We start from the raw sequence: 19,379 nt of genomic DNA, 5'->3' as shown, positions 1-19,379 counted from the left end.
TGATGGATGGGAAATCCGCCATGAGGCATTTGTTTTTAGAAACTGCTGCTCACAACCAATGTTGCAATGGAGTGTCTCCATCTGCTGGTGGTATTGGAAAGGCATTAGTGCTATGACAGGGTCTGAAGAAGAAGAAGAAGAAGAAGACGGAAAAAAATATATATAAAAAGAAAAAGAGAGAGAGAGAGAGACTGACTTAGTGAGCGAGTGAGTGAGAGAGTGAGAGTGAGTGAGAGTGAATGAGTGAGTGATTGAGTGATTGAGTGAGTGAGTGAGAACAAATGAGTTAAAGCAAGTGAGTGAGAGAGATCGAATGAATGAAAGTCTGAATGACAGAAAGAAAAAAGGATGAAGAAAGAAGCATGAAGAAAAAAAAATGTATATGGAGTTGCTGACATGAGTGCAATCTACAAAGCCGTTGAGGCTGATCCTCATGGGAGGATTATTGCACCAGGACCCTTAGCACTTTTAAAATGCCATTCAATGCCACGGGCTAGATGTAAACTGCAGATGACCATGTTGTGGTAGTTACCATGGATACCCAAGTGATGTGTGAGCTAACACATAGGCCCAACAGATTCCAAGAAGGCCAGAATCACCAGCGGCACCACCATCGATTGTCAGGTCACCCGGATTCAGCAAATACCAGAGTCCAAAATGATGCAGGTTTATACTGTTAATTTTCAGTTTATCGTTACAGTTGGTGTTATTCCATGTCGGAAGGGACGCAGCTACAGCCAGTGGGGTAACTAGAGACAGGCAGGCAGCTATGTGCAAAAAAGGTAGGCGTGTTGTTTTCATATGCAGATCTGAAATATTGTCTTATATGCAAGAGGAGGAGTGATGGGGGTTCAGGCAAAAGCCAGGCTATGGATTGCATTGCTAAATGCTCCATCAGAGTGCAATGGTCGCCTGTCCTTTTTTTAAGTGATGATGTGGGTTTAGCCTGTGCTGTATGTATGTATGGGTGGCTGACTGCCACCCACCCAGAAAGTGTATGGGAGGCTGGTTGGCTGCCAGCCTTCCTTCCATTCCTATGAGTAATGTGAGTGCTCATGAAGGGGACATGGTTGGGTCCACCCCTTTCCCGGTTATCCCCTCTAGGCCTTTTGGCTTAGATCAAGTGTAAAAAAAGAAAGGATCTTGCGACAGATCGCATCCTGAGGCACGTTTTTTTTTGTGTGAATACTTGCACTTGGGTGACTTGTGAGCACATACTGATACATACGTTCCCTATCTGGGGACCATAAATTAAATGGATTTTTGAGAAAGGGAGCTGATTTGGAAGCTTGCTTCTGTCGCCCTATGCATTGACCCGATGTGGCAGTATCTTCGGGTAGTGAACAGTGCACCACCCCATTCCAGTGTTAAACAAGAAAGATTCTCATTTAATCCTCCGTGGGTGAGAATTTGAGTTTGAGAATTGGAGACCAAAATGATGAGTTGCACTGACTGGTTTATGAACGTCTATTCATTTAGCGTTTTAATGACCATGTTTGCACACTGATTGGTGTAAAAAAATAAAATAAAACTAAATAATAATAATCTAGCACACCTGTGCAGGTTTGACATGACATGACAGGTAGCTGTCTTGTGGGTGGTGCTGAATCCTGTTAAATGACATGAGGGTCTCATGCCTATACACAAGGGTGTGTCATTGCTGTTGCTTGACCATGCATTGGTTTCTGTGGTCAGTGAATGATAAAAACAAAATTTACCATCCATTGATGGATGGGAAATCCGCCATGAGGCATATGTTTTTAGAAACTGCTGCTCACAACCAATGTTGCAATGGAGTGTCTCCATCTGCTGGTGGTATTGGAAAGGCATTAGTGCTATGACAGGGTCTGAAGAAGAAGAAGAAGAAGACGGAAAAAAATATATATAAAAAGAAAAAGAGAGAGAGAGAGAGAGACTGACTTAGTGAGCGAGTGAGTGAGAGAGTGAGAGTGAGTGAGAGTGAATGAGTGAGTGAGTGATTGAGTGAGTGAGTGAGTGAGAACAAATGAGTTAAAGCAAGTGAGTGAGAGAGATCGAATGAATGAAAGTCTGAATGACAGAAAGAAAAAAGGATGAAGAAAGAAGCATGAAGAAAAAAAAATGTATATGGAGTTGCTGACATGAGTGCAATCTACAAAGCCGTTGAGGCTGATCCTCATGGGAGGATTATTGCACCAGGACCCTTAGCACTTTTAAAATGCCATTCAATGCCACGGGCTAGATATAAACTGCAGATGACCATGTTGTGGTAGTTACCATGGATACCCAAGTGATGTGTGAGCTAACACATAGGCCCAACAGATTCCAAGAAGGCCAGAATCACCAGCGGCACCACCATCGATTGTCAGGTCACCCGGATTCAGCAAATACCAGAGTCCAAAATGATGCAGGTTTATACTGTTAATTTTCAGTTTATCGTTACAGTTGGTGTTATTCCATGTCGGAAGGGACGCAGCTACAGCCAGTGGGGTAACTAGAGACAGGCAGGCAGCTATGTGCAACAAAGGTAGGCGTGTTGTTTTCATATGCAGATCTGAAATATTGTCTTATATGCAAGAGGAGGAGTGATGGGGGTTCAGGCAAAAGCCAGGCTATGGATTGCATTGCTAAATGCTCCATCAGAGTGCAATGGTCGCCTGTCCTTTTTTTAAGTGATGATGTGGGTTTAGCCTGTGCTGTATGTATGTATGGGTGGCTGACTGCCACCCACCCAGAAAGTGTATGGGAGGCTGGTTGGCTGCCAGCCTTCCTTCCATTCCTATGAGTAATGTGAGTGCTCATGAAGGGGACATGGTTGGGTCCACCCCTTTCCCGGTTATCCCCTCTAGGCCTTTTGGCTTAGATCAAGTGTAAAAAAAAGAAAGGATCTTGCGACAGATCGCATCCTGAGGCACATTTTTTTTTGTGTGAATACTTGCACTTGGGTGACTTGTGAGCACATACTGATACATACGTTCCCTATCTGGGGACCATAAATTAAATGGATTTTTGAGAAAGGGAGCTGATTTGGAAGCTTGCTTCTGTCGCCCTATGCATTGACCCGATGTGGCAGTATCTTCGGGTAGTGAACAGTGCACCACCCCATTCCAGTGTTAAACAAGAAAGATTCTCATTTAATCCTCCGTGGGTGAGAATTTGAGTTTGAGAATTGGAGACCAAAATGATGAGTTGCACTGACTGGTTTATGAACGTCTATTCATTTAGCGTTTTAATGACCATGTTTGCACACTGATTGGTGTAAAAAAATAAAATAAAACTAAATAATAATAATCTAGCACACCTGTGCAGGTTTGACATGACATGACAGGTAGCTGTCTTGTGGGTGGTGCTGAATCCTGTTAAATGACATGAGGGTCTCATGCCTATACACAAGGGTGTGTCATTGCTGTTGCTTGACCATGCATTGGTTTCTGTGGTCAGTGAATGATAAAAACAAAATTTACCATCCATTGATGGATGGGAAATCCGCCATGAGGCATATGTTTTTAGAAACTGCTGCTCACAACCAATGTTGCAATGGAGTGTCTCCATCTGCTGGTGGTATTGGAAAGGCATTAGTGCTATGACAGGGTCTGAAGAAGAAGAAGAAGAAGACGGAAAAAAATATATATAAAAAGAAAAAGAGAGAGAGAGAGAGACTGACTTAGTGAGCGAGTGAGTGAGAGAGTGAGAGTGAGTGAGAGTGAATGAGTGAGTGAGTGATTGAGTGAGTGAGTGAGTGAGAACAAATGAGTTAAAGCAAGTGAGTGAGAGAGATCGAATGAATGAAAGTCTGAATGACAGAAAGAAAAAAGGATGAAGAAAGAAGCATGAAGAAAAAAAAATGTATATGGAGTTGCTGACATGAGTGCAATCTACAAAGCCGTTGAGGCTGATCCTCATGGGAGGATTATTGCACCAGGACCCTTAGCACTTTTAAAATGCCATTCAATGCCACGGGCTAGATATAAACTGCAGATGACCATGTTGTGGTAGTTACCATGGATACCCAAGTGATGTGTGAGCTAACACATAGGCCCAACAGATTCCAAGAAGGCCAGAATCACCAGCGGCACCACCATCGATTGTCAGGTCACCCGGATTCAGCAAATACCAGAGTCCAAAATGATGCAGGTTTATACTGTTAATTTTCAGTTTATCGTTACAGTTGGTGTTATTCCATGTCGGAAGGGACGCAGCTACAGCCAGTGGGGTAACTAGAGACAGGCAGGCAGCTATGTGCAACAAAGGTAGGCGTGTTGTTTTCATATGCAGATCTGAAATATTGTCTTATATGCAAGAGGAGGAGTGATGGGGGTTCAGGCAAAAGCCAGGCTATGGATTGCATTGCTAAATGCTCCATCAGAGTGCAATGGTCGCCTGTCCTTTTTTTAAGTGATGATGTGGGTTTAGCCTGTGCTGTATGTATGTATGGGTGGCTGACTGCCACCCACCCAGAAAGTGTATGGGAGGCTGGTTGGCTGCCAGCCTTCCTTCCATTCCTATGAGTAATGTGAGTGCTCATGAAGGGGACATGGTTGGGTCCACCCCTTTCCCGGTTATCCCCTCTAGGCCTTTTGGCTTAGATCAAGTGTAAAAAAAAGAAAGGATCTTGCGACAGATCGCATCCTGAGGCACATTTTTTTTTGTGTGAATACTTGCACTTGGGTGACTTGTGAGCACATACTGATACATACGTTCCCTATCTGGGGACCATAAATTAAATGGATTTTTGAGAAAGGGAGCTGATTTGGAAGCTTGCTTCTGTCGCCCTATGCATTGACCCGATGTGGCAGTATCTTCGGGTAGTGAACAGTGCACCACCCCATTCCAGTGTTAAACAAGAAAGATTCTCATTTAATCCTCCGTGGGTGAGAATTTGAGTTTGAGAATTGGAGACCAAAATGATGAGTTGCACTGACTGGTTTATGAACGTCTATTCATTTAGCGTTTTAATGACCATGTTTGCACACTGATTGGTGTAAAAAAATAAAATAAAACTAAATAATAATAATCTAGCACACCTGTGCAGGTTTGACATGACATGACAGGTAGCTGTCTTGTGGGTGGTGCTGAATCCTGTTAAATGACATGAGGGTCTCATGCCTATACACAAGGGTGTGTCATTGCTGTTGCTTGACCATGCATTGGTTTCTGTGGTCAGTGAATGATAAAAACAAAATTTACCATCCATTGATGGATGGGAAATCCGCCATGAGGCATTTGTTTTTAGAAACTGCTGCTCACAACCAATGTTGCAATGGAGTGTCTCCATCTGCTGGTGGTATTGGAAAGGCATTAGTGCTATGACAGGGTCTGAAGAAGAAGAAGACGGAAAAAAATATATATAAAAAGAAAAAGAGAGAGAGAGAGAGAGACTGACTTAGTGAGCGAGTGAGTGAGAGAGTGAGAGTGAGTGAGAGTGAATGAGTGAGTGAGTGATTGAGTGAGTGAGTGAGTGAGTGAGAACAAATGAGTTAAAGCAAGTGAGTGAGAGAGATCGAATGAATGAAAGTCTGAATGACAGAAAGAAAAAAGGATGAAGAAAGAAGCATGAAGAAAAAAAAATGTATATGGAGTTGCTGACATGAGTGCAATCTACAAAGCCGTTGAGGCTGATCCTCATGGGAGGATTATTGCACCAGGACCCTTAGCACTTTTAAAATGCCATTCAATGCCACGGGCTAGATGTAAACTGCAGATGACCATGTTGTGGTAGTTACCATGGATACCCAAGTGATGTGTGAGCTAACACATAGGCCCAACAGATTCCAAGAAGGCCAGAATCACCAGCGGCACCACCATCGATTGTCAGGTCACCCGGATTCAGCAAATACCAGAGTCCAAAATGATGCAGGTTTAAACTGTTAATTTTCAGTTTATCGTTACAGTTGGTGTTATTCCATGTCGGAAGGGACGCAGCTACAGCCAGTGGGGTAACTAGAGACAGGCAGGCAGCTATGTGCAACAAAGGTAGGCGTGTTGTTTTCATATGCAGATCTGAAATATTGTCTTATATGCAAGAGGAGGAGTGATGGGGGTTCAGGCAAAAGCCAGGCTATGGATTGCATTGCTAAATGCTCCATCAGAGTGCAATGGTCGCCTGTCCTTTTTTTAAGTGATGATGTGGGTTTAGCCTGTGCTGTATGTATGTATGGGTGGCTGACTGCCACCCACCCAGAAAGTGTATGGGAGGCTGGTTGGCTGCCAGCCTTCCTTCCATTCCTATGAGTAATGTGAGTGCTCATGAAGGGGACATGGTTGGGTCCACCCCTTTCCCGGTTATCCCCTCTAGGCCTTTTGGCTTAGATCAAGTGTAAAAAAAGAAAGGATCTTGCGACAGATCGCATCCTGAGGCACGTTTTTTTTTGTGTGAATACTTGCACTTGGGTGACTTGTGAGCACATACTGATACATACGTTCCCTATCTGGGGACCATAAATTAAATGGATTTTTGAGAAAGGGAGCTGATTTGGAAGCTTGCTTCTGTCGCCCTATGCATTGACCCGATGTGGCAGTATCTTCGGGTAGTGAACAGTGCACCACCCCATTCCAGTGTTAAACAAGAAAGATTCTCATTTAATCCTCCGTGGGTGAGAATTTGAGTTTGAGAATTGGAGACCAAAATGATGAGTTGCACTGACTGGTTTATGAACGTCTATTCATTTAGCGTTTTAATGACCATGTTTGCACACTGATTGGTGTAAAAAAATTAAATAAAACTAAATAATAATAATCTAGCACACCTGTGCAGGTTTGACATGACATGACAGGTAGCTGTCTTGTGGGTGGTGCTGAATCCTGTTAAATGACATGAGGGTCTCATGCCTATACACAAGGGTGTGTCATTGCTGTTGCTTGACCATGCATTGGTTTCTGTGGTCAGTGAATGATAAAACAAAATTTACCATCCATTGATGGATGGGAAATCCGCCATGAGGCATTTGTTTTTAGAAACTGCTGCTCACAACCAATGTTGCAATGGAGTGTCTCCATCTGCTGGTGGTATTGGAAAGGCATTAGTGCTATGACAGGGTCTGAAGAAGAAGAAGCAGAAGAAGAAGACGGAAAAAAATATATATAAAAAGAAAAGAGAGAGAGAGAGAGAGAGACTGACTTAGTGAGCGAGTGAGTGAGAGAGTGAGTGAGAGTGAATGAGTGAGTGAGTGAGTGAGTGAGTGATTGAGTGAGTGAGTGAGTGAGTGAGAACAAATGAGTTAAAGCAAGTGAGTGAGAGAGATCGAATGAATGAAAGTCTGAATGACAGAAAGAAAAAAGGATGAAGAAAGAAGCATGAAGAAAAAAAAATGTATATGGAGTTGCTGACATGAGTGCAATCTACAAAGCCGTTGAGGCTGATCCTCATGGGAGGATTATTGCACCAGGACCCTTAGCACTTTTAAAATGCCATTCAATGCCACGGGCTAGATGTAAACTGCAGATGACCATGTTGTGGTAGTTACCATGGATACCCAAGTGATGTGTGAGCTAACACATAGGCCCAACAGATTCCAAGAAGGCCAGAATCACCAGCGGCACCACCATCGATTGTCAGGTCACCCGGATTCAGCAAATACCAGAGTCCAAAATGATGCAGGTTTATACTGTTAATTTTCAGTTTATCGTTACAGTTGGTGTTATTCCATGTCGGAAGGGACGCAGCTACAGCCAGTGGGGTAACTAGAGACAGGCAGGCAGCTATGTGCAACAAAGGTAGGCGTGTTGTTTTCATATGCAGATCTGAAATATTGTCTTATATGCAAGAGGAGGAGTGATGGGGGTTCAGGCAAAAGCCAGGCTATGGATTGCATTGCTAAATGCTCCATCAGAGTGCAATGGTCGCCTGTCCTTTTTTTAAGTGATGATGTGGGTTTAGCCTGTGCTGTATGTATGTATGGGTGGCTGACTGCCACCCACCCAGAAAGTGTATGGGAGGCTGGTTGGCTGCCAGCCTTCCTTCCATTCCTATGAGTAATGTGAGTGCTCATGAAGGGGACATGGTTGGGTCCACCCCTTTCCCGGTTATCCCCTCTAGGCCTTTTGGCTTAGATCAAGTGTAAAAAAAGAAAGGATCTTGCGACAGATCGCATCCTGAGGCACGTTTTTTTTTGTGTGAATACTTGCACTTGGGTGACTTGTGAGCACATACTGATACATACGTTCCCTATCTGGGGACCATAAATTAAATGGATTTTTGAGAAAGGGAGCTGATTTGGAAGCTTGCTTCTGTCGCCCTATGCATTGACCCGATGTGGCAGTATCTTCGGGTAGTGAACAGTGCACCACCCCATTCCAGTGTTAAACAAGAAAGATTCTCATTTAATCCTCCGTGGGTGAGAATTTGAGTTTGAGAATTGGAGACCAAAATGATGAGTTGCACTGACTGGTTTATGAACGTCTATTCATTTAGCGTTTTAATGACCATGTTTGCACACTGATTGGTGTAAAAAAATAAAATAAAACTAAATAATAATAATCTAGCACACCTGTGCAGGTTTGACATGACATGACAGGTAGCTGTCTTGTGGGTGGTGCTGAATCCTGTTAAATGACATGAGGGTCTCATGCCTATACACAAGGGTGTGTCATTGCTGTTGCTTGACCATGCATTGGTTTCTGTGGTCAGTGAATGATAAAAACAAAATTTACCATCCATTGATGGATGGGAAATCCGCCATGAGGCATTTGTTTTTAGAAACTGCTGCTCACAACCAATGTTGCAATGGAGTGTCTCCATCTGCTGGTGGTATTGGAAAGGCATTAGTGCTATGACAGGGTCTGAAGAAGAAGAAGAAGAAGACGGAAAAAAATATATATAAAAAGAAAAAGAGAGAGAGAGAGAGAGACTGACTTAGTGAGCGAGTGAGTGAGAGAGTGAGAGTGAGTGAGAGTGAATGAGTGAGTGAGTGATTGAGTGAGTGAGTGAGTGAGTGAGAACAAATGAGTTAAAGCAAGTGAGTGAGAGAGATCGAATGAATGAAAGTCTGAATGACAGAAAGAAAAAAGGATGAAGAAAGAAGCATGAAGAAAAAAAAATGTATATGGAGTTGCTGACATGAGTGCAATCTACAAAGCCGTTGAGGCTGATCCTCATGGGAGGATTATTGCACCAGGACCCTTAGCACTTTTAAAATGCCATTCAATGCCACGGGCTAGATGTAAACTGCAGATGACCATGTTGTGGTAGTTACCATGGATACCCAAGTGATGTGTGAGCTAACACATAGGCCCAACAGATTCCAAGAAGGCCAGAATCACCAGCGGCACCACCATCGATTGTCAGGTCACCCGGATTCAGCAAATACCAGAGTCCAAAATGATGCAGGTTTATACTGTTAATTTTCAGTTTATCGTTACAGTTGGTGTTATTCCATGTCGGAAGGGACGCAGCTACAGCCAGTGGGGTAACTAGAGACAGGCAGGCAGCTATGTGCAACAAAGGTAGGCGTGTTGTTTTCATATGCAGATCTGAAATATTGTCTTATATGCAAGAGGAGGAGTGATGGGGGTTCAGGCAAAAGCCAGGCTATGGATTGCATTGCTAAATGCTCCATCAGAGTGCAATGGTCGCCTGTCCTTTTTTTATGTGATGATGTGGGTTTAGCCTGTGCTGTATGTATGTATGGGTGGCTGACTGCCACCCACCCAGAAAGTGTATGGGAGGCTGGTTGGCTGCCAGCCTTCCTTCCATTCCTATGAGTAATGTGAGTGCTCATGAAGGGGACATGGTTGGGTCCACCCCTTTCCCGGTTATCCCCTCTAGGCCTTTTGGCTTAGATCAAGTGTAAAAAAAGAAAGGATCTTGCGACAGATCGCATCCTGAGGCACGTTTTTTTTTGTGTGAATACTTGCACTTGGGTGACTTGTGAGCACATACTGATACATACGTTCCCTATCTGGGGACCATAAATTAAATGGATTTTTGAGAAAGGGAGCTGATTTGGAAGCTTGCTTCTGTCGCCCTATGCATTGACCCGATGTGGCAGTATCTTCGGGTAGTGAACAGTGCACCACCCCATTCCAGTGTTAAACAAGAAAGATTCTCATTTAATCCTCCGTGGGTGAGAATTTGAGTTTGAGAATTGGAGACCAAAATGATGAGTTGCACTGACTGGTTTATGAACGTCTATTCATTTAGCGTTTTAATGACCATGTTTGCACACTGATTGGTGTAAAAAAATAAAATAAAACTAAATAATAATAATCTAGCACACCTGTGCAGGTTTGACATGACATGACAGGTAGCTGTCTTGTGGGTGGTGCTGAATCCTGTTAAATGACATGAGGGTCTCATGCCTATACACAAGGGTGTGTCATTGCTGTTGCTTGACCATGCATTGGTTTCTGTGGTCAGTGAATGATAAAAACAAAATTTACCATCCATTGATGGATGGGAAATCCGCCATGAGGCATTTGTTTTTAGAAACTGCTGCTCACAACCAATGTTGCAATGGAGTGTCTCCATCTGCTGGTGGTATTGGAAAGGCATTAGTGCTATGACAGGGTCTGAAGAAGAAGAAGACGGAAAAAAATATATATAAAAAGAAAAAGAGAGAGAGAGAGAGAGACTGACTTAGTGAGCGAGTGAGTGAGAGAGTGAGAGTGAGTGAGAGTGAATGAGTGAGTGAGTGATTGAGTGAGTGAGTGAGTGAGTGAGAACAAATGAGTTAAAGCAAGTGAGTGAGAGAGATCGAATGAATGAAAGTCTGAATGACAGAAAGAAAAAAGGATGAAGAAAGAAGCATGAAGAAAAAAAAATGTATATGGAGTTGCTGACATGAGTGCAATCTACAAAGCCGTTGAGGCTGATCCTCATGGGAGGATTATTGCACCAGGACCCTTAGCACTTTTAAAATGCCATTCAATGCCACGGGCTAGATGTAAACTGCAGATGACCATGTTGTGGTAGTTACCATGGATACCCAAGTGATGTGTGAGCTAACACATAGGCCCAACAGATTCCAAGAAGGCCAGAATCACCAGCGGCACCACCATCGATTGTCAGGTCACCCGGATTCAGCAAATACCAGAGTCCAAAATGATGCAGGTTTATACTGTTAATTTTCAGTTTATCGTTACAGTTGGTGTTATTCCATGTCGGAAGGGACGCAGCTACAGCCAGTGGGGTAACTAGAGACAGGCAGGCAGCTATGTGCAACAAAGGTAGGCGTGTTGTTTTCATATGCAGATCTGAAATATTGTCTTATATGCAAGAGGAGGAGTGATGGGGGTTCAGGCAAAAGCCAGGCTATGGATTGCATTGCTAAATGCTCCATCAGAGTGCAATGGTCGCCTGTCCTTTTTTTAAGTGATGATGTGGGTTTAGCCTGTGCTGTATGTATGTATGGGTGGCTGACTGCCACCCACCCAGAAAGTGTATGGGAGGCTGGTTGGCTGCCAGCCTTCCTTCCATTCCTATGAGTAATGTGAGTGCTCATGAAGGGGACATGGTTGGGTCCACCCCTTTCCCGGTTATCCCCTCTAGGCCTTTTGGCTTAGATCAAGTGTAAAAAAAGAAAGGATCTTGCGACAGATCGCATCCTGAGGCACGTTTTTTTTTTTTGTGTGAATACTTGCACTTGGGTGACTTGTGAGCACATACTGATACATACGTTCCCTATCTGGGGACCATAAATTAAATGGATTTTTGAGAAAGGGAGCTGATTTGGAAGCTTGCTTCTGTCGCCCTATGCATTGACCCGATGTGGCAGTATCTTCGGGTAGTGAACAGTGCACCACCCCATTCCAGTGTTAAACAAGAAAGATTCTCATTTAATCCTCCGTGGGTGAGAATTTGAGTTTGAGAATTGGAGACCAAAATGATGAGTTGCACTGACTGGTTTATGAACGTCTATTCATTTAGCGTTTTAATGACCATGTTTGCACACTGATTGGTGTAAAAAAATAAAATAAAACTAAATAATAATAATCTAGCACACCTGTGCAGGTTTGACATGACATGACAGGTAGCTGTCTTGTGGGTGGTGCTGAATCCTGTTAAATGACATGAGGGTCTCATGCCTATACACAAGGGTGTGTCATTGCTGTTGCTTGACCATGCATTGGTTTCTGTGGTCAGTGAATGATAAAAACAAAATTTACCATCCATTGATGGATGGGAAATCCGCCATGAGGCATATGTTTTTAGAAACTGCTGCTCACAACCAATGTTGCAATGGAGTGTCTCCATCTGCTGGTGGTATTGGAAAGGCATTAGTGCTATGACAGGGTCTGAAGAAGAAGAAGAAGAAGACGGAAAAAAATATATATAAAAAGAAAAAGAGAGAGAGAGAGAGAGACTGACTTAGTGAGCGAGTGAGTGAGAGAGTGAGAGTGAGTGAGAGTGAATGAGTGAGTGAGTGATTGAGTGAGTGAGTGAGTGAGAACAAATGAGTTAAAGCAAGTGAGTGAGAGAGATCGAATGAATGAAAGTCTGAATGACAGAAAGAAAAAAGGATGAAGAAAGAAGCATGAAGAAAAAAAAATGTATATGGAGTTGCTGACATGAGTGCAATCTACAAAGCCGTTGAGGCTGATCCTCATGGGAGGATTATTGCACCAGGACCCTTAGCACTTTTAAAATGCCATTCAATGCCACGGGCTAGATATAAACTGCAGATGACCATGTTGTGGTAGTTACCATGGATACCCAAGTGATGTGTGAGCTAACACATAGGCCCAACAGATTCCAAGAAGGCCAGAATCACCAGCGGCACCACCATCGATTGTCAGGTCACCCGGATTCAGCAAATACCAGAGTCCAAAATGATGCAGGTTTATACTGTTAATTTTCAGTTTATTGTTACAGTTGGTGTTATTCCATGTCGGAAGGGACGCAGCTACAGCCAGTGGGGTAACTAGAGACAGGCAGGCAGCTATGTGCAACAAAGGTAGGCGTGTTGTTTTCATATGCAGATCTGAAATATTGTCTTATATGCAAGAGGAGGAGTGATGGGGGTTCAGGCAAAAGCCAGGCTATGGATTGCATTGCTAAATGCTCCATCAGAGTGCAATGGTCGCCTGTCCTTTTTTTAAGTGATGATGTGGGTTTAGCCTGTGCTGTATGTATGTATGGGTGGCTGACTGCCACCCACCCAGAAAGTGTATGGGAGGCTGGTTGGCTGCCAGCCTTCCTTCCATTCCTATGAGTAATGTGAGTGCTCATGAAGGGGACATGGTTGGGTCCACCCCTTTCCCGGTTATCCCCTCTAGGCCTTTTGGCTTAGATCAAGTGTAAAAAAAAGAAAGGATCTTGCGACAGATCGCATCCTGAGGCACATTTTTTATTGTGTGAATACTTGCACTTGGGTGACTTGTGAGCACATACTGATACATACGTTCCCTATCTGGGGACCATAAATTAAATGGATTTTTGAGAAAGGGAGCTGATTTGGAAGCTTGCTTCTGTCGCCCTATGCATTGACCCGATGTGGCAGTATCTTCGGGTAGTGAACAGTGCACCACCCCATTCCAGTGTTAAACAAGAAAGATTCTCATTTAATCCTCCGTGGGTGAGAATTTGAGTTTGAGAATTGGAGACCAAAATGATGAGTTGCACTGACTGGTTTATGAACGTCTATTCATTTAGCGTTTTAATGACCATGTTTGCACACTGATTGGTGTAAAAAAATAAAATAAAACTAAATAATAATAATCTAGCACACCTGTGCAGGTTTGACATGACATGACAGGTAGCTGTCTTGTGGGTGGTGCTGAATCCTGTTAAATGACATGAGGGTCTCATGCCTATACACAAGGGTGTGTCATTGCTGTTGCTTGACCATGCATTGGTTTCTGTGGTCAGTGAATGATAAAAACAAAATTTACCATCCATTGATGGATGGGAAATCCGCCATGAGGCATTTGTTTTTAGAAACTGCTGCTCACAACCAATGTTGCAATGGAGTGTCTCCATCTGCTGGTGGTATTGGAAAGGCATTAGTGCTATGACAGGGTCTGAAGAAGAAGAAGACGGAAAAAAATATATATAAAAAGAAAAAGAGAGAGAGAGAGAGACTGACTTAGTGAGCGAGTGAGTGAGAGAGTGAGAGTGAGTGAGAGTGAATGAGTGAGTGAGTGATTGAGTGAGTGAGTGAGTGAGTGAGAACAAATGAGTTAAAGCAAGTGAGTGAGAGAGATCGAATGAATGAAAGTCTGAATGACAGAAAGAAAAAAGGATGAAGAAAGAAGCATGAAGAAAAAAAAATGTATATGGAGTTGCTGACATGAGTGCAATCTACAAAGCCGTTGAGGCTGATCCTCATGGGAGGATTATTGCACCAGGACCCTTAGCACTTTTAAAATGCCATTCAATGCCACGGGCTAGATGTAAACTGCAGATGACCATGTTGTGGTAGTTACCATGGATACCCAAGTGATGTGTGAGCTAACACATAGGCCCAACAGATTCCAAGAAGGCCAGAATCACCAGCGGCACCACCATCGATTGTCAGGTCACCCGGATTCAGCAAATACCAGAGTCCAAAATGATGCAGGTTTATACTGTTAATTTTCAGTTTATCGTTACAGTTGGTGTTATTCCATGTCGGAAGGGACGCAGCTACAGCCAGTGGGGTAACTAGAGACAGGCAGGCAGCTATGTGCAACAAAGGTAGGCGTGTTGTTTTCATATGCAGATCTGAAATATTGTCTTATATGCAAGAGGAGGAGTGATGGGGGTTCAGGCAAAAGCCAGGCTATGGATTGCATTGCTAAATGCTCCATCAGAGTGCAATGGTCGCCTGTCCTTTTTTTAAGTGATGATGTGGGTTTAGCCTGTGCTGTATGTATGTATGGGTGGCTGACTGCCACCCACCCAGAAAGTGTATGGGAGGCTGGTTGGCTGCCAGCCTTCCTTCCATTCCTATGAGTAATGTGAGTGCTCATGAAGGGGACATGGTTGGGTCCACCCCTTTCCCGGTTATCCCCTCTAGGCCTTTTGGCTTAGATCAAGTGTAAAAAAAGAAAGGATCTTGCGACAGATCGCATCCTGAGGCACGTTTTTTTTTGTGTGAATACTTGCACTTGGGTGACTTGTGAGCACATACTGATACATACGTTCCCTATCTGGGGACCATAAATTAAATGGATTTTTGAGAAAGGGAGCTGATTTGGAAGCTTGCTTCTGTCGCCCTATGCATTGACCCGATGTGGCAGTATCTTCGGGTAGTGAACAGTGCACCACCCCATTCCAGTGTTAAACAAGAAAGATTCTCATTTAATCCTCCGTGGGTGAGAATTTGAGTTTGAGAATTGGAGACCAAAATGATGAGTTGCACTGACTGGTTTATGAACGTCTATTCATTTAGCGTTTTAATGACCATGTTTGCACACTGATTGGTGTAAAAAAATTAAATAAAACTAAATAATAATAATCTAGCACACCTGTGCAGGTTTGACATGACATGACAGGTAGCTGTCTTGTGGGTGGTGCTGAATCCTGTTAAATGACATGAGGGTCTCATGCCTATACACAAGGGTGTGTCATTGCTGTTGCTTGACCATGCATTGGTTTCTGTGGTCAGTGAATGATAAAAACAAAATTTACCATCCATTGATGGATGGGAAATCCGCCATGAGGCATTTGTTTTTAGAAACTGCTGCTCACAACCAATGTTGCAATGGAGTGTCTCCATCTGCTGGTGGTATTGGAAAGGCATTAGTGCTATGACAGGGTCTGAAGAAGAAGAAGCAGAAGAAGAAGACGGAAAAAAATATATATAAAAAGAAAAAGAGAGAGAGAGAGAGAGACTGACTTAGTGAGCGAGTGAGTGAGAGAGTGAGTGAGAGTGAATGAGTGAGTGAGTGAGTGAGTGAGTGATTGAGTGAGTGAGTGAGTGAGAACAAATGAGTTAAAGCAAGTGAGTGAGAGAGATCGAATGAATGAAAGTCTGAATGACAGAAAGAAAAAAGGATGAAGAAAGAAGCATGAAGAAAAAAAAATGTATATGGAGTTGCTGACATGAGTGCAATCTACAAAGCCGTTGAGGCTGATCCTCATGGGAGGATTATTGCACCAGGACCCTTAGCACTTTTAAAATGCCATTCAATGCCACGGGCTAGATGTAAACTGCAGATGACCATGTTGTGGTAGTTACCATGGATACCCAAGTGATGTGTGAGCTAACACATAGGCCCAACAGATTCCAAGAAGGCCAGAATCACCAGCGGCACCACCATCGATTGTCAGGTCACCCGGATTCAGCAAATACCAGAGTCCAAAATGATGCAGGTTTATACTGTTAATTTTCAGTTTATCGTTACAGTTGGTGTTATTCCATGTCGGAAGGGACGCAGCTACAGCCAGTGGGGTAACTAGAGACAGGCAGGCAGCTATGTGCAACAAAGGTAGGCGTGTTGTTTTCATATGCAGATCTGAAATATTGTCTTATATGCAAGAGGAGGAGTGATGGGGGTTCAGGCAAAAGCCAGGCTATGGATTGCATTGCTAAATGCTCCATCAGAGTGCAATGGTCGCCTGTCCTTTTTTTAAGTGATGATGTGGGTTTAGCCTGTGCTGTATGTATGTATGGGTGGCTGACTGCCACCCACCCAGAAAGTGTATGGGAGGCTGGTTGGCTGCCAGCCTTCCTTCCATTCCTATGAGTAATGTGAGTGCTCATGAAGGGGACATGGTTGGGTCCACCCCTTTCCCGGTTATCCCCTCTAGGCCTTTTGGCTTAGATCAAGTGTAAAAAAAGAAAGGATCTTGCGACAGATCGCATCCTGAGGCACGTTTTTTTTTGTGTGAATACTTGCACTTGGGTGACTTGTGAGCACATACTGATACATACGTTCCCTATCTGGGGACCATAAATTAAATGGATTTTTGAGAAAGGGAGCTGATTTGGAAGCTTGCTTCTGTCGCCCTATGCATTGACCCGATGTGGCAGTATCTTCGGGTAGTGAACAGTGCACCACCCCATTCCAGTGTTAAACAAGAAAGATTCTCATTTAATCCTCCGTGGGTGAGAATTTGAGTTTGAGAATTGGAGACCAAAATGATGAGTTGCACTGACTGGTTTATGAACGTCTATTCATTTAGCGTTTTAATGACCATGTTTGCACACTGATTGGTGTAAAAAAATAAAATAAAACTAAATAATAATAATCTAGCACACCTGTGCAGGTTTGACATGACATGACAGGTAGCTGTCTTGTGGGTGGTGCTGAATCCTGTTAAATGACATGAGGGTCTCATGCCTATACACAAGGGTGTGTCATTGCTGTTGCTTGACCATGCATTGGTTTCTGTGGTCAGTGAATGATAAAAACAAAATTTACCATCCATTGATGGATGGGAAATCCGCCATGAGGCATTTGTTTTTAGAAACTGCTGCTCACAACCAATGTTGCAATGGAGTGTCTCCATCTGCTGGTGGTATTGGAAAGGCATTAGTGCTATGACAGGGTCTGAAGAAGAAGAAGAAGAAGACGGAAAAAAATATATATAAAAAGAAAAAGAGAGAGAGAGAGAGAGACTGACTTAGTGAGCGAGTGAGTGAGAGAGTGAGAGTGAGTGAGAGTGAATGAGTGAGTGAGTGATTGAGTGAGTGAGTGAGTGAGTGAGAACAAATGAGTTAAAGCAAGTGAGTGAGAGAGATCGAATGAATGAAAGTCTGAATGACAGAAAGAAAAAAGGATGAAGAAAGAAGCATGAAGAAAAAAAAATGTATATGGAGTTGCTGACATGAGTGCAATCTACAAAGCCGTTGAGGCTGATCCTCATGGGAGGATTATTGCACCAGGACCCTTAGCACTTTTAAAATGCCATTCAATGCCACGGGCTAGATGTAAACTGCAGATGACCATGTTGTGGTAGTTACCATGGATACCCAAGTGATGTGTGAGCTAACACATAGGCCCAACAGATTCCAAGAAGGCCAGAATCACCAGCGGCACCACCATCGATTGTCAGGTCACCCGGATTCAGCAAATACCAGAGTCCAAAATGATGCAGGTTTATACTGTTAATTTTCAGTTTATCGTTACAGTTGGTGTTATTCCATGTCGGAAGGGACGCAGCTACAGCCAGTGGGGTAACTAGAGACAGGCAGGCAGCTATGTGCAACAAAGGTAGGCGTGTTGTTTTCATATGCAGATCTGAAATATTGTCTTATATGCAAGAGGAGGAGTGATGGGGGTTCAGGCAAAAGCCAGGCTATGGATTGCATTGCTAAATGCTCCATCAGAGTGCAATGGTCGCCTGTCCTTTTTTTATGTGATGATGTGGGTTTAGCCTGTGCTGTATGTATGTATGGGTGGCTGACTGCCACCCACCCAGAAAGTGTATGGGAGGCTGGTTGGCTGCCAGCCTTCCTTCCATTCCTATGAGTAATGTGAGTGCTCATGAAGGGGACATGGTTGGGTCCACCCCTTTCCCGGTTATCCCCTCTAGGCCTTTTGGCTTAGATCAAGTGTAAAAAAAGAAAGGATCTTGCGACAGATCGCATCCTGAGGCACGTTTTTTTTTGTGTGAATACTTGCACTTGGGTGACTTGTGAGCACATACTGATACATACGTTCCCTATCTGGGGACCATAAATTAAATGGATTTTTGAGAAAGGGAGCTGATTTGGAAGCTTGCTTCTGTCGCCCTATGCATTGACCCGATGTGGCAGTATCTTCGGGTAGTGAACAGTGCACCACCCCATTCCAGTGTTAAACAAGAAAGATTCTCATTTAATCCTCCGTGGGTGAGAATTTGAGTTTGAGAATTGGAGACCAAAATGATGAGTTGCACTGACTGGTTTATGAACGTCTATTCATTTAGCGTTTTAATGACCATGTTTGCACACTGATTGGTGTAAAAAAATAAAATAAAACTAAATAATAATAATCTAGCACACCTGTGCAGGTTTGACATGACATGACAGGTAGCTGTCTTGTGGGTGGTGCTGAATCCTGTTAAATGACATGAGGGTCTCATGCCTATACACAAGGGTGTGTCATTGCTGTTGCTTGACCATGCATTGGTTTCTGTGGTCAGTGAATGATAAAAACAAAATTTACCATCCATTGATGGATGGGAAATCCGCCATGAGGCATTTGTTTTTAGAAACTGCTGCTCACAACCAATGTTGCAATGGAGTGTCTCCATCTGCTGGTGGTATTGGAAAGGCATTAGTGCTATGACAGGGTCTGAAGAAGAAGAAGAAGAAGACGGAAAAAAATATATATAAAAAGAAAAAGAGAGAGAGAGAGAGAGACTGACTTAGTGAGCGAGTGAGTGAGAGAGTGAGAGTGAGTGAGAGTGAATGAGTGAGTGAGTGATTGAGTGAGTGAGTGAGTGAGTGAGAACAAATGAGTTAAAGCAAGTGAGTGAGAGAGATCGAATGAATGAAAGTCTGAATGACAGAAAGAAAAAAGGATGAAGAAAGAAGCATGAAGAAAAAAAAATG

The 19,379-nt window shown here is 43.3% G+C and overlaps 11 pseudogenes; all 11 read left to right on the top strand.

Moving 5' to 3' along the window:
- Positions 1–1,093: 1,093 nt before the first annotated feature.
- On the top strand, positions 1,094–1,357 carry LOC130286361 (U2 spliceosomal RNA; annotated as a pseudogene).
- Positions 1,358–2,817: 1,460 nt separating this feature from the next.
- On the top strand, positions 2,818–3,082 carry LOC130288611 (U2 spliceosomal RNA; annotated as a pseudogene).
- A 1,458-nt stretch (positions 3,083–4,540) lies between these two features.
- Positions 4,541–4,805, top strand: LOC130288610 (U2 spliceosomal RNA; annotated as a pseudogene).
- Positions 4,806–6,263: 1,458 nt separating this feature from the next.
- On the top strand, positions 6,264–6,527 carry LOC130286360 (U2 spliceosomal RNA; annotated as a pseudogene).
- Positions 6,528–8,003: 1,476 nt separating this feature from the next.
- On the top strand, positions 8,004–8,267 carry LOC130286359 (U2 spliceosomal RNA; annotated as a pseudogene).
- Positions 8,268–9,731: 1,464 nt separating this feature from the next.
- On the top strand, positions 9,732–9,995 carry LOC130286358 (U2 spliceosomal RNA; annotated as a pseudogene).
- Positions 9,996–11,453: 1,458 nt separating this feature from the next.
- LOC130288442 (U2 spliceosomal RNA) lies at positions 11,454–11,720 on the top strand (annotated as a pseudogene).
- Positions 11,721–13,180: 1,460 nt separating this feature from the next.
- On the top strand, positions 13,181–13,445 carry LOC130288616 (U2 spliceosomal RNA; annotated as a pseudogene).
- A 1,456-nt stretch (positions 13,446–14,901) lies between these two features.
- On the top strand, positions 14,902–15,165 carry LOC130286357 (U2 spliceosomal RNA; annotated as a pseudogene).
- Positions 15,166–16,637: 1,472 nt separating this feature from the next.
- On the top strand, positions 16,638–16,901 carry LOC130286356 (U2 spliceosomal RNA; annotated as a pseudogene).
- A 1,464-nt stretch (positions 16,902–18,365) lies between these two features.
- On the top strand, positions 18,366–18,629 carry LOC130286354 (U2 spliceosomal RNA; annotated as a pseudogene).
- The last annotated feature ends 750 nt before the right edge of the window (positions 18,630–19,379 follow it).

The sequence above is a fragment of the Hyla sarda genome, chromosome 8 (genome assembly GCF_029499605.1).
Source record: "Hyla sarda isolate aHylSar1 chromosome 8, aHylSar1.hap1, whole genome shotgun sequence".
NCBI lineage: Eukaryota > Metazoa > Chordata > Amphibia > Anura > Hylidae > Hyla > Hyla sarda.
The sequence above is the reverse complement of the archived record's forward strand: the minus strand, read 5'-3'. Positions and strand labels throughout refer to the sequence as shown.